Below are 17,747 nucleotides of genomic sequence, written 5' to 3' on the forward strand. Positions count from 1 at the left end.
ACTCCCTGTCCCATTCCCCAAGAGTCAGCACCCGACAACTCCCTGTCCCATTCCCCTAGGGCCTGTACCCGGAAACTCCCTGTCCCATTCTCCAAGGGTCAGCACCTGGCAACTCGGTCCGATTTCCCAAGGACCAGTACCCGGCAACTCCCTGTCCCATTCCCCAAGGGTCAGCACCTGGCAACTCCCTGACCATTCCTCTAGGGCCTGTACCCGGTAACTCCCTGTCCCATTTCCCAAAGGCCTGCACCCGGCAACTCCCTGTCCCATTCCCCAAGGACCAGCACCCAGCAACTCCCTGTCCCATTCCCCAAGGACCAGCACCCAGCAACTCCCTGACCATTCCCCTAAGGCCTGTACCCGGCAACTCCATGTCCCATTTCCCAAAGGCCTGCACCCGGCAACTGCCTGTCCCATTCCCCAAAGGTCAGCACCCGGCAACTCCGTGACTATTCCCCTAGGGCCTGTACCCGGTAAATCCCTGTTCCATTTCCCAACGGCCTGCACCCGGCAACGCCCTGACCATTCCCCTAGGGCCTGTACCCGGCAAATCCCTGTCCCATTTCCCAAGGACCAGCACCCGGCAACTCCCTAACCATTCCCCTACGGCCTGTAACCCAGCAAATCACTGTCCCATTCCCCTAGGGCCTGCACCCAGAAACTCACCGTCCCATTCTACAAGAGTCAGCACCTGACAACTCCCTGTCCCATTCCCCAAGAGTCAGCACCTGGCAACTCCCTGTCCCATTCCCCTAGGGCCTGTAACCCAGCAAATCCCTGTCCCATTCCCCAAGAGTCAGCACCCGGCAATTCCCTGACCATTCCCTAGGGCCTGTACCCAGAAACTCCCTGTCCCATTCCTCAAGGACCAGCATCCGGCAACTCCCTGTCCTATTCCCCAACGGTCAGCACCCAGCAACTCTCTGACCATTCCCCTAGGGCCTGTACCCAGAAACTCCCTGTCCCATTCCCCAAGGACCAGCACCCGGCAACTCCCTGTCCCATTCCCCAAGGGTCAGCATCCGGCAACTCCCTGACCATTCCCATAGGGCCTGTAACCCAGCAACTCCCTGTCCCATTCCCCAAGGGTCAGCACCCGGCAACTCCCTGACCATTCCCCTAGGCCTGTACCCGGCAACTCCCTGTCCCATTCCCCAAGGACCAGCACCCGGCAATTCCCTAACCATTCCCCTAGGACCTGTAACCTAGGAAATCACTGTCCCATTCCCCAAGGGTCAGTACCCGGCAAGTCCCTGTCCCACTCCCCAAGGACCAGCACCTGGGAACTCCCTGTCCCATTCCCCAACGTCTTGCACCCGGCAACTCCCTGTCCCATTCCCCAAGTGTCAGCACCCGGCAAATCCCTGTCTCATTCCCATAGGGCCTGTACCCGGCAACTCCCTGTCCCATTTCCCAACGGCCTGCACCCGGCAACTCCCTGACCATTCCCCTAGGGCCTCTATCCAGCAACTCCCTGTTTCATTCCCCAACGGCCTGCACCCGGCAACTCCCTGTCGCATTCCCAAGGCTCAGCACCCGGCAAATCCCTGACCATTCCCCTAGGGCCTGTACCCGGCAAATCCCTGTCCCATTTCCCTTGGGCCTGCACCCGACAACTTCCTGTCCCTTTCCCCAAGAGTCAGCACCCGACAACTCCCTGTCCCATTCCCCTAGGGCTTGTACCTGGAAACTCCCTGTCCCATTCTCCAAGGGTCAGCACCTGGCAACTCCGTCCGATTTCCCAAGGACCAGTACCCGGCAACTCCCTGTCCCATTCCCCAAGGGTCAGCACCTGGCAACTCCCTGACCATTCCTCTAGGGCCTGTACCTGGCAACTCCCTGTCCCATTTCCCAAAGGCCTGCACCCGGCAACTCCCTGTCCCATTCCCCAAGTACCAGCACCCAGCAACTCCCTGACCATTCCCCTAGGGCCTGTACCCGGCAACTCCCTGTCCCATTTCCCAAGGACCAGCACCCGGCAAATCCCTTTCCCATTCCCCAAGGGTCAGTACCCGGCAAGTCCCTGTCCCATTCCCCAAGGACCAGCACCTGGGAACTCCCTGTCCCATTCCCCAACGTCTTGCACCCGGCAACTCCCTGTCCCATTCCCCAAGGGTCAGCACCCGGCAAATCCCTGTCTCATTCCCATAGGGCCTGTACCCGGCAACTCCCTGTCCCATTTCCCAACGGCCTGCACCCGGCAACTCCCTGACCATTCCCCTAGGGCCTCTATCCAGCAACTCCCTGTTTCATTCCCCAACGGCCTGCACCCGGTAACTCCCTGTCCCATTCCCAAGGCTCAGCACCCGGCAATTCCGTGACCATTCCCCTAGGGCCTGTACCCGGAAACTCCCTGTCCCATTCTCCAAGGGTCAGCACCTGGCAACTCCGTCCGATTTCCCAAGGACCAGTACCCGGCAACTCCCTGTCCCATTCCCCTATGGCCTGTACCCGGAAACTCCCTGTCCCATTCCCCAAGGGTCAGCACCCAGCAACTCCCTGACCATTCCCCTAGGGCCTGTACCCAGAAACTCCCTGTCCCATTCCCCAAGGACCAGCACCCGGCAACTCCCTGTCCCATTCTCCAAGGGTCAGCACCTGGCAACTCCGTCCGATTTCCCAAGGACCAGTACCCGGCAACTCCCTGTCCCATTCCCCTATGGCCTGTACCCGGAAACTCCCTGTCCCATTCCCCAAGGGTCAGCACCCAGCAACTCCCTGACCATTCCCCTAGGGCCTGTACCCAGAAACTCCCTGTCCCATTCCCCAAGGACCAGCACCCGGCAACTCCCTGTCGCATTCCCCAAGGGTCAGCACCCGGCAACTCCCTGACCATTCCCATAGGGCCTGTAACCCAGCAACTCCCTGTCCCATTCCCCAAGGGTCAGCACCTGGCAACTCCCTGACCATTCCCCTAGGGCCTGTACCCGGCAACTCCCTGTCCCATTCCCTAAGGACCAGCACCCGGCAACTCCCTAACCATTCCCCTAGGACTTGTAACCTAGGAAATCACTGTCCCATTCCCCTAGGGCCTGTACCCGGCAACTCCGTCCCATTTCCCAACGGCCTGCACCCGGCAACTCCCTGTCCCATTCCCCATGGACCAGCACCCAGCAACTCCCTGACCATTCCCCTAGGGCCTGTACCCGGCAACTCCCTGTCCCATTTCCCAAAGGCCTGCACCCAGCAACTGCCTGTCCCATTCCCCAAAGGTCAGCACCCGGCAACTCCGTGACTATTCCCCTAGGGCCTGTACCCGGTAAATCCCTGTTCCATTTCCCAACGGTCTGCACCCGGCAACGCCCTGACCATTCCCCTAGGGCCTGTACCCGGCAAATCCCTGTCCCATTTCCCAACGGCCTGCACCCGGCAACTCCCTGTCCCATTCCCCAAGGACCAGCACCCGGCAACTCCCTAACCATTCCCCTAGGACCTGTAACCTAGGAAATCACTGTCCCATTCCCCTAGGGCCTGTACCCGGCAACTCCGTCCCATTTCCCAACGGCCTGCACCCGGTAAATCCCTTTCCCGTTCCCCTTGGGCCTGTACCCAGAAACTCCCTGTCCCATTCCCCAAGGACCAGCACCCGGCAACTCCCTGTCCCATTTCCTAAGGACCAGCACCCGGCAAGTCCCTGTCCCATTCCCCAAGGACCAGCACCTGGGAACTCCCTGTCCCATTCCCCAACGTCTTGCACCCGGCAACTCCCTGTCCCATTCCCCAAGGGTCAGCACCCGGCAAATCCCTGTCTCATTCCCATAGGGCCTGTACCCGGCAACTCCCTGTCCCATTTCCCAACGGCCTGCACCCGGCAACTCCCTGACCATTCCCCTAGGGCCTCTATCCAGCAACTCCCTGTTTCATTCCCCAACGGCCTGCACCCGGCAACTCCCTGTCCCATTCCCAAGGCTCAGCACCCGGCAACTCCGTGACCATTCCCCTAGGGCCTGTACCCGGCAAATCCCTGTCCCATTTCCCAACGGCCTGCACCCGGCAACTCCCTGACCATTCCCCTAGGGCCTGTATCCAGCAACTCCCTGTTTCATTCCCCAACGGCCTGCACCCGGCAACTCCCTGTCCCATTTCCCAGCGGCCTGCACCCGGCAACTCCCTGACCCATTCCCCAAGGGTCAGCACCCGGCAAATCCCTGACCATTCCCCTAGGGCCTGTACCCGGCAAATCCCTGTCCCATTTCCCTTGGGCCTGCACCCGACAACTCCCTGTCCCATTCCCCAAGAGTCAGCACCCGACAACTCCCTGTCCCATTCCCCTAGGGCCTGTACCCGGAAACTCCCTGTCCCATTCTCCAAGGATCAGCACCTGGCAACTCCGTCCGATTTCCCAAGGACCAGTACCCGGCAACTCCCTGTCCCATTCCCCAAGGGTCAGCACCTGGCAACTCCCTGACCATTCCTCTAGGGCCTGTACCCGGCAACTCCCTGTCCCATTTCCCAAAGGCCTGCACCCGGCAACTCCCTGTCCCATTCCCCAAGGACCAGCACCCAGCAACTCCCTGACCGTTCCCCTAGGGCCTGTACCCGGCAACTCCCTGTCTCATTTCCCAAAGGCCTGCACCTGGCAACTGCCTGTCCCATTCCCCAAAGGTCAGCACCCGGCAACTCCGTGACTATTCCCCTAGGGCCTGTACCCTGTAAATCCCTGTTCCATTTCCCAACTGTCTGCACCCGGCAACGCCCTGACCATTCCCCTAGGGCCTGTACCCGGCAAATCCCTGTCCCATTTCCCAACGGCCTGCACCCGGCAACTCCCTGTCCCATTCCCCTAGGGCCTGTACCCAGAAACTCCCTGTTCCATTCCCCTAGGGCCTGTACCCAGAAGCTCCCTGTTCCATTCCCCAAGGACCAGCACCCGGCAACTCCCTGTCCCATCCCCCAAGGGTCAGCACCATGCAACTCCCTGACCATTCCCCTAGGGCCTGTACCCAGAAACTCCCTGTCCCATTCCCCAAGGGTCAGCACCCGGAGACTACCTGACCATTCCCCTAAGGCCTGTACCCCGCAACTCCCCGTCCCATTCCCCAAGGACCAGCACCCGGCAACTCCCTAACCATTCCCCTAGGGCCTGTAACCTAGCAAATCCCTGTCCCATTCCCCAAGAGTCAGCACCCGGCAACTCCCTAACCATTCCCCTACGGCCTGTAACCCAGCAAATCACTGTCCCATTCCCATAGGGCCTGTACCCTGCAACTCCGTCCCATTTCCCAACGGCCTGCACCTGGCAAATCCCTGTCCCATTCCCCTAGGGCCTGTACCCAGAAACTCCCTGTCCTATTCCCCAAGGACCAGCACCCGGCAACTCCCTGTCCCATTCCCCAAGGGTCAGCACCCGGCAACTCCCTGACCATTCCCCTAGGGCCTGTACCCAGAAACTCCCTGTTCCATTCCCCAAGGACCAGCACCTGGCAACTCCCTGTCCCATTCCCCAAGGGTCAGCACCCGGAGACTCCCTGACCATTCCCCTAAGGCCTGTACCCCGCAACTCCCCGTCCCATTCCCCAAGGACCAGCACCCGGCAACTCCCTAACCATTCCCCTCGGACCTGTAACCCAGCAAATCCCTGTCCCATTCCCCAAGAGTCAGCACCCGGCAACTCCCTGACCATTCCCCTCGGGCCTGTACCCAGAAACTCTCTGTCCCATTCCCCAAGGGTCAGCACCTGGCAACTCCCTGACCATTCCCCTAGGGCCTGTACCTGGCTACTCCCTGTCCCATTCCCCAAGGGTCAGCACCTGGCAACTCCCTGACCATTCCCCTAGGGCCTGTACCTGGCTACTCCCTGTCCCATTCCCCAAGGACCAGCACCCGGGAACTCCCTAACCATTCCCCTACGGCCTGTAACCCAGCAAATCACTGTCCCATTCGCCTAGGGCCTGTACCCTGCAACTCCGTCCCATTTCCCAAGGACCAGCACCCGGCAACTCCCTGTCCCATTCCCCAAGGGTCAGCACCCGGCAACTGCCTGACCATTCCCCAAGGACCAGCACCCAGCAACTCCCTGACCATTCCCCTAGGGCCTGTACCTAGCAACTCCCTGTCTCATTTCCCAACGGCCTGCACCCGGCAACTCCCTGTCCCATTCCCCAAGGGTCAGCACCCGGCAACTCCGTGACCATTCCCCTCGGGCCTGTACCCGGTAAATCCCTGTCCCATTTCCCAACGGCCCACACCCGGCAACTCCCTGACCATTCCCCTAGGGCCTGTACCCCGCAACTCCCTGTCTCATTTCCCAACGGCCTGCACCCGGCAACTCCCTGTCCCATTCCGCAAGGACCAGCACCCGGCAACTCCCTGTCCCATTCCCCTGGGGCCTGCTGGCATCTCCCTGTCCCATTTCCCAACGGCCTGCACCCAGCAACTCCCACCTCCCCCCAGCTCCCCAAGTAGCTGACACCAAAAATCCATTACCCCTCCCAATGAAGCTGCACCCGCACCCCCAGGCTGCACCCAGCATCAGCATCTTTATCCCCACCCCCGCTGACCCCTTGGGGTTGCACTCAGCGAAACCTCTACCCCATGGGGCTACATCCAGTCACACCCACAGCCTCCCTGCTTATCATCCCACCTGGCAGCAATCTAACAAATCTCTCTTCCCTCTCCCATACCAATGTCCCGACCCTGAAGGGTATAGATACAAAACTTATGTTTGTTGTGGAATATTTTTAATACAATATGGGTTGGGTTGAAGGGTGACTTCCTGCTTCCTGGAAATTAGCGGTTGTTATCCCTATATTGAAACCTGTTTAGGATCCATCCAGTTATCGACCTATTTCACTAACTTCCCATGTATGTAAGAGAATGGAATGGATAGCCGTATACCAGTCTGGATTTTGGAAAAGGAGAATGACCCTGGCTGCGGTGTTGAGTTTGGAATCTGCTATTTATAAAGCCCTAATTAATAAAGAATTAGTGCTCGCAGTTTTCTTTGACGTGCAGAAAGCTTATGATATGTTATGGACACAAGGGGTGCTGCTGAAACTGGAAAAGATGGGAATAGGTGGGAGAATGTGCAATTTGATTCAAGGTTATTCTTATGTCACAGTAAGATACAAATTAGGGTGGGAACAACATTCTCTAAGGAGTATGAGATGGAGAGTGGGTTGTGTGTGTGGCCTGCTTCTTTTTAATATTATGATTTATGATATTTTCTTGAATGTTGGCTCAGACATTTCCAAGTTGTTATCTGCTGCTGATGGTGCAGTGTGGAAGACAGGCAGGAATATAAATTACATAGTTAGGAAAATGCAGGCAGCTATTAATGAAGTAGAGGAATGGGGACATCGGTGGGGGCTTAAATTTTCTGTTGCAAAGACTCAAATTATTTGTTTTTCTGAAGGGAGCATTACCCCACAATTGATCTCAAGTTATATGGTAAACCTCTTAAACAAAAGCCAGTAGTAAAGTTTCTAGGTATGTGGATGGACACGAAGGGTGCACGTGAATAAAACTGTAGAGAAACGCCAAGAAGCCCTCATGTGCTCAGATGCTTAGTTGGGTCACTTAAGCAAATGTATATTGCTTTAAACATGTCTGTCTTTGATTATGGGTGTGTTGCTTATGGGCCAGGCTCACCAGCAGTTTTAAAACCCCTGGATGAAGTGCAAACTCAAGCATTGAGATTATATTGTGGTGTTATTAGATCATCCCCAATTTCAGCATCACTGGTAGAAATGGATGAAATACATTCACATCTACGTAGGTTACAGCAAGAGGACATAAGGTTGGTCACCCGACATTGGCAACATTGGTAGAGTGCTATCAGACCTTCAGTTTTGGGTGGATGGGATATGAATGGGCACATAATCTTGATTTGTTTAATGTGGAATATGGTCACAGTGTACCTCTTTCTGTCACTCCTTCATGGTTTTTCCATTTGCCTGTGGATGATTTAAGCCTGCAAGAACAGACCAGGATGAAGATTGATTGCATACCAATGGTAAAGGTAGCTCAGCAATATTCGCAAGGCAGATATTATGGTTCCTTACATATCAATACAGATGGTTCAAAAGATCCAGAGACAGGTCTTTCAGGTGTTTCCATTTATGTTCCAAAGTTTCAGGTAGCTACTAAGAAAAGATTACCAAAGTGTCAGTCTTCACATCTGAGATGATTGCTAACATTTTAGCCTTGGAATGGGTCAAAAAATATATCTTGATTTTGTACTTGTGTACTGATTCATTCTCTGTTTTTATATTTATTAAAACAAGTATTTCAAATTGTAGGCCAGACATTCTTCTTGAGATTGGACAACATTGGTTGAGGCTGCCGGGTCTCAGCTTGTGCATCCAGTTCTTCTGGTCCTTATCCACGTTAGGGGTGAAGACGACGAATTGGCTGACATTCCAGACAAGCAATCACATAAAATAAAGGATTTAAATGTACGGGTGTCTTTGCATAAAAAGGTGGGTCATAATTAAAAAGTCTATTTGATGAATGTGACAACAAAGTTAGGAGAAAGAAAGGACAGCATTTATATAAAACTCAGAGGATGGTGGGAACAGAGATGGGTATAAAAGGAGGGAAGACGTTATACTTACACATTTACGTATTGCACAGGTTAGGTGAAAGTAACACACAAAATGCTGGAGGAACTCCGCAGGTCAGGCAGCGTCTATGGAAATGAATAAACATCAACATTTCAGGCTGAGACTTTTCTTCGGGACTGAAAAGGAAGGGGGAAACTCCAGAATAAAAACGTGAGGACATTATTTGAATGCAGTTCCTCTGAAGTACAAAGGAAACATCCGACTGCTAAATTGAGACTTTTGGGGCAGACACAGTTTGACATGGCAAGTCTGTTAGGATATCACAGCTATCATTAGAGGTGCGGCTGACTTTCTGAAAAGAATTAAGACTTTTTGATATGATTAGCTTTTTTTTAAGCGGGGAAATTTAATTCCCGTTCCTTCCTCCACACTCCACCTCAGTCGGCGGCGGTAATACAGCTGATGTTGGTCTGGCAGCCACCATTGAACTTCACAGGCCTCCTCCGCCGACTGCGCCATCTATCGGGCTGCGGGCAGACGCTCAGCGACGCATGCGCACTGGGAACAGTGAGCGTTGCCCAGAGGTCTGTGCAGGAGCGGCTCCATTTTGGTAAAGCATCTTCGACCCTGTTGTTCGTCTCGTCACCGTTGTCTTTGTGATACGTCCCGGCGAGTTCTCGGTATTTCCCCCTACTGTGTTAAAGATAGTTACCGGCTTTATAAACTTGTGAACCTGATCTTGCTCTCGGGTGGGCGCGCCGATTCTCCGTTGCTGCGACTCTGGCCAGCGGCCTTCGGGCTTGCGGGCGATCAGGCTCTCCCTGGTCTGGGTCCGGGTACAGCGCGGCAGTTACCCCGTTTTTCAAATAAAAATCCGTTTGTCGTGCGAGCTGGGGGCGTGACACTGTTGTTCGCTTTGCACTTTATTCCCCTCGTCCCCTTTGGCGGGAGGAAGAGTTGCCCCCCCACCCCGGTGTAGGTTGGTCCGTCTTGTAGGTAGCCCAACAGATCCAATGGCGAGAAGGTGATGGTGCTGTTGCCGCAGGAAAGCTCTTTCCAGCTGCATCCTCGTCAAAAAAAACCCTCGGGGGTGGGGGGGGGGTGGGAAGAGAGGGTGCAATGGTGGCTTGGCCGGCCTGAAATGTGCGCCGCACCGTGGTTGAAGTCACCTGCAGTTGCTGTCTGCTTACTGGAAAGGGGCTCCCTCCGGAGAGCCGCGGGTCACCTCTCGTTGCCAGCACAGAAGTGAGGACGGACACCAATGCGTTTCTCTGGCTGTGTCGCAGCCCACCCACAGATGGAGCAGACGAACGGATACTGGGGGACGGAGGGAAAAAATCATTTTCTTGTGGCATGTTAGCTGCGTTTGTTGACTTCGTTTATTTTCCTTCCCTTCCACAGATGGGATCTGAACGTGTGTTTGACCAGTTATAGGTACACTTTAGCAGTTGGACTATCCATACTCAACTCGCCAGCGTAATCAGTGTGGACTGAAAAGTGGGGTATGATCATTTGTTTATGTGTTCACGTTTACCAAGTTAATTATTTTATATTGGTAAGATACGAGCCATGGCTTTTAAGGTGATACAAGAGACCACATGCTGGAAATCTGATAAAAACAAAGTGCATGGTATACTGAGGAAGGAAGTGATAATATTAGGAGTATTAACCATCTTTCTGCTTCCACAGATGCTGTGAATTTTCCTTTTGTTTTGTTTTATCAGAAGTTTTGGAGGTGAGGTAGGATAATAAATGACGCCACTAAATATTTATTGTTGAATAAGGGACTAAAGTAATTTACAGGATCTTAAAGAATTTTGGTACATGTCAACTTTTTGGGATTTTCTGCAAGGTTTTTTCCTTTCAAGTTCAGTGTCCTTGGGAACTCCAGTGGAAATCTTGCATTCTCATATGACCTGGAGAGTTCTGCGTTTTGACCATCGTCATGCAGGATGGAAACAGGCCCATTGACCTGAAGTACACATTTATCTTAAAACATTCCAGGTGCAGTAACACTTGGAGCATATTTTATAAATGGCATCTGTGCACCTCTGATTTTTTTTTTTGTTGCCTCTTGAGATACTAATAATAATACAGACCAGATATAGACCAATGAGCTGTATTAGGTTGATCACACTCTAGTAACTGGTCTATTAAGACTGCCATCAGTGTTTTTATAGAATGTCACGAATGGGGCAGCACTAGCCCCGTACTTAATAGCTGACCACCTCAGTAAATGGGATACCTGCAGGAACATAGTTCCAATCTTTTTGAAGTTGTTTAAGTAGAAGGATAAGAATTTAACTTTCAGCAACGGGGGTAAAATTGACAAGGGTGATGAATACAGGACGAGGGTGTTATATTTGAATGCGCACAGTATACAGAATAAGGTAGGTGATTCTGTTGCACAGTTAGAATTTGGCAGGTATGGTGATATGGCCACACCAAGTTGTGGCTGAAAGAAGATAACAGTTGGGACGTTAATATCATATTGCATCGAGACAGAGGAGGTACGGTGGCTATGTTTGTATAAAAAAAAAAGAGATCAAATCCTTTGGGCAAGGTGACATAGAATTGGAAGATGTAGAATCCTTGTGGGTAGGTTGTGTGTGTGTGTGTGGAGTAGCTAGCATGTGGGATACAAATTACAATAGGAAATAAGCAAGGCGTGCAAAAGGGCCAAAAGTCATGATGATCATGTGGGATTTCAATATGCATGTAGATTGTGGAAAATCAGGTTGGTGCTGGATCCCAAGAAAAGGAGTTTGTGGAATGTCAATGTGATGGCTTTTTAGAGCAGCATGTGGTTGTGCCCAAGAGGGAGATGCAATTCTGGTTTGGGTACTGTAATAGAAGAGATTTGATTAGGGAGCTTCAGGTAAAGAAATCCTTGGCAGGTAGTGATCATGATATGATAGAATTCATCCTGCAGTTTGAGAGGAACAGGCTAAAGTCAGATGTGTTAGCATTACAGTGCACTAAAGGGAACTATAGAGACATGAGAGAGGAGCTGGCCAAAGTTGATTGGGAAGGGGCACTAGCAGGGATGATGGCGTAACAGCAGTTGCTGGAGTTTCTGGGCACAATTCAGAAGGTGCAGGATATTTCATGCAAAAGACAGCGATCTAAAGGGAGGATGAGGCAACTGTAGCTGACAATGGAACTCAAAGATGGCATAAAAGCAAAAGAGGGCATACAATATAGCAAAAATTAGTGGTAAGCTAGAGGATTGGGAAGCTTATGGAAATCAACAGAAGACAACTAAAAAGGAAGAAGGAGAGAAGAGATGAAGTATGACAGCAAGTTAGTCAATTATATCAAAGAGGATACCAAGGGTTTTTACAAATGTATAAAGAGTAAAAGAGCGGCAAAAGTGGATACTGGACCTTGGCCAAATGATGATGGGGAGCTATTGGGGGGGGGGCGGGGGGAAGAAAGAAATGGTGGACAAACTGAGTAAGTATTCTGCATTGGTCTTTACTGTGGAAGACATAAACAGTATGCCACAAATTCAAAAGTTTGGGGGGTGGGTGCACAGAAGTGAGTGTAGTTGAACATTAAGAAAGTTCTTGGGAAGCTGAAAGGTCCGAAGGTAGATAAATCACTTGGACAAGATGAACTACACCTCAGGGTTCTGAAAGGGGTATCTGAAGAGATTGTGGAGGCATTAGTAATGATCTTTCAAGAATCACTAAATTTTGGAATGGTTCCAGAGGACTGGATAACTGCAAATGTTACTGTACTCTCTAAGAAGGGAAGGAGGCAGAAGAAAGGAAATTATAGACCAGTTAGCCTAACTTAAGTGGTTGCAAAGATGTTAAGCCTGAAGTTTCAGGGTACTTTGAGGCACATGATAAGATAGGCCAAAGTCAGCATGGATTCCTTAAGTAGAAATCCTGCCTGACAAATCTGTTGGAATTATTTCAGGAAATTACAGGCAGGATAGACAAAGAGTCAGTGAATGTTGTTTACTTGGATCGCCCGAAGGGTTTTGACAAGGCACCACACGTGAGGCTGCTACATAGGGCAAGAGCCCTTGGTTTTACAGGAAAAATACTAATGTGGGCAGAAGGTAGGCAAGAGACAAAGATTGGGAATAAAGGAGGCCTTTTCTGGTTGGCTGCCAGTGATCAGTGGTGTTCTGCAGGGCTAGTGTTGGGACTACTTCTTTTCATGTATTGGATGATGGAACTGATTGCTTTGTGGCCAAGTTTGCAGTCGGTTCCAAGATAGATGGAGGTGCCGGTAGTATTGAGGAAGCAAGAAGTCTGCAGAAGGACTTGGACAAATTGGGAGAATGGGCAAATAAGTGGCAGATGGTATGTTGTACAGCGATGTTTATCATCATACACTTAAGTAGAAGGGAAAAAAAGGCTAAGTCTAATTGGAAATGGGGAGAAAATTTTAAAAAATCAGATGTGCTGAAGGATTTGGGAGTCCTTGTGCAGAATTTCCTAAGGTGATCTTGCTGGTTGAGTCCCTAGTAAGGAAGGCAGATGGAATGTTAACATTCATTCTGAGAGGATGAGAATATAAAAGCAATAATGTAATGCTGATGCTTTATAAGACACGGGTCAGACTACATTTGGAGTATTGTAAACAACTTTGGGGCTCTTATCTGAGAAAGGATGTGCTGGCATTGGAGGGGGTTCAGGGAATATTCACAAGAAAAAGAGGAAGGGTGAATGTATAAGAGTGTTTATTGACTGTGGGCTTGTACCAGGTGGAGTTCAGAATAATGGGAGGTGCTCATCGAAGCTTAGTGAATATTGTGAAAGACCTAGATGGAGTGGATGTGTAAAGGATGTTTCCTAAAATGGAGGAGCCTAGGACCAGAGAGCACAGCCTTCAGAAAGATGTCTGTTTAGAACCAAGAAGTGGAGGAATTTCTTTAGCCAGAGGATGGTGAATCTGTGAAATTCATTGTCATAGAGACTGTGGAGGCCAAGTCATTGGATATACAGTGGTTTCCAGTTAATCAGGACAGCCATTTATTTGGGACACTATGCCACTTAATTGGGACAGGCAACTGATGCCAAACTGTCTCTAACTAATGTCAGTCAAGTGCACTTTCATGGCCATTTGAATAGCATCAGTTACATATGTTTGTGTTCAAAAAGCAGTGATTTTGTCACTGCAAGTTGGTGAGAAACAAGCAGTAAGACACATTGGAACTGTTGCTCACTCACTTCAAGCGATCAGCTTGAAGATGCCAGAAACCGGCTGACAGTGGGGGGGAAAAAAAACAATTTCGCTACTTCAGAGTTAGGAATTATGAAGAATTTGAAGTGATCTTGATTGAAAATGAAGATTTGGATTATGTAATAGTCTTAAGAATTGTATGAAGTCAGTCCGTTATCGGCACTAGGTTCTTGCACTGATTTTGCTCACTTATAATCAATCATAAGAACACGGCAGGTGAATTCCTCTGTCGATAACTTTTAGGAACTAATACAGTTTTAATGTGCTTTAGAGGTATTGGTAGTGTTCTAATTTGTTCTGTATTTCATTTCAATACATTACTGTTTAACTGAGGAACAAATAATTTTTTTTGGTACTCTTTTAACTATTTCCATGAAACTTCGGCTAATTGGGACAGTTGCTTAATTGGGCCAAAATGTACTGGTCCTGCTGTGTCCCAATTTACAGGAATTTATTGTATTTAAAGCAGAGGTTGTAATGTTGATTAGTAAAATGTCAAAGATTATGGGGAGAAGGCAGGCGAATGGGGTTGATAGGAATAATAAATCAGCCATGATGGAATGCAGGAAGACTCAATGGGCTGAATAGCTTATTTCTGCTCTGATATCTTGTGGTCTAAATTACATCAGTAGCAATTCTACACAAGTCTGATCTTTTCGCTAATGGTAGTAATTGGACTGTAAAAAAACAAAAAAAAAAAAAATTTAGTTATTGAACAACTGGGTCATATCATTGTGCTTTCTTGAATACAGTGGATTCTGGTTAATTGGGACACATCAGGATCAGTACATTTTGGACCAATTAAGTGACTACTGCGATTACCCATAGTTTTAAGGAAATAGTTAAAAAGTTACAAAATAAGGCAAACTATCATTTAACTGAGTAACAAATTATGCATTTAAATGAAATAGTGACCAAATTAGAGCACTATAAATGCTACTACAGTACTGTGCATTAGTTCCTAATAGTTATTAAGGAGGAGCTCATTCATTGTATGCTGCAATGTATAGGATGTCTAGGGAGGGGTAGCTTGCTCACCTTTCATCCTCACCAGGCACTCAGATTTCATCTGTAGCTCCAAGTAGCTGTTTGCTTGCGACAACAGTCACACCCTGGTATGCTACTTTGGCAGGTGAGGGTAGCCAGGGAGACTTGTATCCCAGTGAAGTAGGGACATGTCTGTCCTAGCATGTGAAGTTGGCTTTGGCAGACGGGCGGATGGGATCAACAGTGAAATCCAAAGGCCAAAAAGGTGGTTTGCAACACTATGTGGACAGCAAAAGGCATGGTAAGACACGGAAGAAGTCATGGTTGTCCACTGCAACCAAGGAAGACCCAGTTGTGACGGCTACTCACAGCACTGGACCAGGACTTCCGAGTTCAAGAGTGAAACTGTCCCATTGCAATGGTTTTTCCATTTCAAGAACACTCTGCACAGATTTCACTATCGTCAGATACTATGGACATCAACATGCTGCCATTGACTATAAATGAACAAAATTAGCACAGATATGGACTAACTTCACATAGTGCTTTTCATGTTTGTATCCTCCAAATCTTTATTTTCATTCCAGATGACTGTCGATATCTTCAAATTCTTGTTGAAGTAGTGAAATAATTTCATTTTCACTCCCAGCTATTTTGGCATCTCCAAGCCTGCATCCTTGAAACAGCACTGAACAAAACAGTTCTGAACTGTCTTAGTGTTTATTTCTTGCCAACTAACAGTGACAAAAATCACTACTTTTTGAACACAAGCTCATGTAACTGAAGCTGTTTAAAAACTTGACTCTAAGCATAGTGTTGTGTCTAATGTCCTCACAAGTTCATGTGACTGATGCCAGTTAGAAACTGTTTAGCAATGGTTTCCTGTCCCAATTAAGCTGCATAGTGTCCCAGATAAACAAAGGGAATCTTGGCTATTTTCTCAATTCAGTTTTTGTTCTTTAAGAGTTGTCCCAAATAAATGGCTGTCCTGATTAACTGAATCTACTGTATTTAACAAACTTTGAAACCAGTTTCAACAAATACTTTCGGGAAGTGTTCAGTCAAATTCTGTAACAATTTGCATGTTAATTTGCAAAATTAGAGATGACCTGTTTTGAGTCATGATCTGAATAAATCTATAAATATTTTCATTTATTTTTTAACATAGCGTGGAAACAGATCCTTTGGCCCATATCACCCATGCTAACTGTAATGCCCATTGAGCTAGTCCCATCTGCCTGCGTTTGGTCCATAGCACCATGACACACCAAAGAGTGAGCCACATATTCAGTTATATGAACACATTTTGTGTCATAAATTTTCTACAGTTTTATGATTGCTGGCTAGGAAGGGGAAGCAAATATTAGCCCACTTCTCTGCTTGTTGTCTATATAAAGTTGAAAATAAGTTTAACTAAGATTATATCTGCCTGTTTATGGTTGAAAATGTATGCTTATAAGATGTTGACACTTAAAGTTCCTGGAGGTCCTCTTGAATCAAAGGAACGAAATTTTGGAAATTCATTATAAGAGGAGAGGAATTTGGGAGAATAGTTTAGAAAAAGAAATAGTCCTGAATTGTCGGTCTGTAGCAGTTTTTTTTCTTCCTTTCCCTTTTTGTGGTTTCTGTGTGTCATTTACTGTTCCCCACTAGGATAATTGTTGGATGAACGGCAGTAGTGTCAATTCAGTCATAGGCTGAGAAAGTATTGATTACAATCTAATTTGATCTCTCCCCTGCAGGATTTGTGCCTGTTTTCTGCCACTCTTATTGCAATGGTATTTGATGGGTGCTATGGTAATAATCATTGGTTCAATGTAGTTGTTTTCAGTGTTGATCATTAAACATAACTATGTCTTATATTGGTCATTTGTAGTTGCTTTTTTGCATAAACTAAAACTGAACAGTTTTTTTTGAACTGAGCTGTTCAGGAAGAATTTGATAGGGGTTACAGTGTTTGATTGGAATTGAATGAACTCTGGATGAAGTGTATATTCTAATAGGGCTTTTAGTTTTTTAACTTGAATATTAGTATGTAGTTAATCTGATCTATCATATTTTTGTTGTAGTTTGTAGTTAAATGGTTATTAAAATAGCTTGTCTAACTGAGTTGGGACTGTCCCCAAACTATTCTACTGGGGAAGCCTTGTGTTTTTCCTGCTTGGTGCGATATATTGCTTTATGCTGTTAAAATAATTGAAACTTTAAACTATGGTATATTGATCTTCAATGAAAAAGAAATCAAAGTTGGTGACTTAGAAAATTTTATTTCTCTGAAAATGGGTAAAGTTTGATAGAGGGGGATAAAACAAAGTTCGGGAGCTGTCTCCTCGACCACAGACTTGGATCAAAGAAATGATACGATTTTAAAAACAGAATTTTTCGTTAGATTATGATGATGATTGCCTTTTCAGTGAGTTAGGTGTACAGTTTTGTATAAAATAATACTGAATTGCACTTGAATCCAAGGGGGATCAATATCCTGGCAAGGAGGTTTGCTAAGGCTATTGGGGAGAGTTTGAACTACAGGTGCTGGGTGGTGGGAACTGAATTGAAGAGACGGAAGAAGGGGCAGTTGGCTCACAAGTAGAGAAAGCTTGTAGGCAGTATGAGAGGAAGGATAGGCAGGTGATAGAGAAGGGACATGCTCAGACTGATGGTTTGAGATGCGTCTACTTTAATGCAAGGAGTATCATGAACAAAGTAGATGAACTTAGAGCGTGGATCAGTATTTGGAGCTATGATGTGGTCATGTCAGAGACTTGGATGGCTCAGGGGCAGGAACAGCTACTTAGAATGCCAGGCTTTAGATGTTTCAGAAAGGACAGGGAGGGAGGCAAAACAGTTGGGTGCGTGGTGCTGTTGATCAGAGATAGTGTCACAGCTGCAGAAAAGGAGGAAGTCATGGAGAGATTGTCTACTGAGTCTCTGTGGGTGAAAGTTAGAAACAAGGAGGTTAATATAGATCACCCAATAGTAACAGGGATATCGGGGAGCAGATAGGGAGACAGATTCTGGAACGGTGCAGTAATAATAGGGTTGTTGTGATGGAAG

At 48.4% G+C, this 17,747-nt stretch overlaps 1 protein-coding gene across 10 annotated transcripts in view; it reads left to right on the plus strand.

Moving 5' to 3' along the window:
• The first annotated feature begins 9,063 nt into the window (after window positions 1–9,063).
• The window catches only part of znf318 (zinc finger protein 318), an 88,849-nt gene continuing 80,165 nt past the window's right edge, over window positions 9,064–17,747 (plus strand). For 8 of the 10 annotated variants that reach the window (XR_011883822.1, XR_011883820.1, XM_072248770.1 and 5 more), the window contains exons 1-2: window positions 9,076–9,184; window positions 9,906–10,006. The gene's annotated coding sequence lies outside the window, so the exon portion shown is untranslated. Of the gene's footprint in view, window positions 9,185–9,905; window positions 10,007–17,747 lie in introns of all 10 variants that reach the window. The other 2 variants (XM_072248754.1, XM_072248744.1) reach the window with 2 other exon arrangements.

Source organism: Mobula birostris, chromosome 2, assembly GCF_030028105.1.
Source record: "Mobula birostris isolate sMobBir1 chromosome 2, sMobBir1.hap1, whole genome shotgun sequence".
NCBI classification, from domain to species: Eukaryota; Metazoa; Chordata; class Chondrichthyes; order Myliobatiformes; family Myliobatidae; genus Mobula; species Mobula birostris.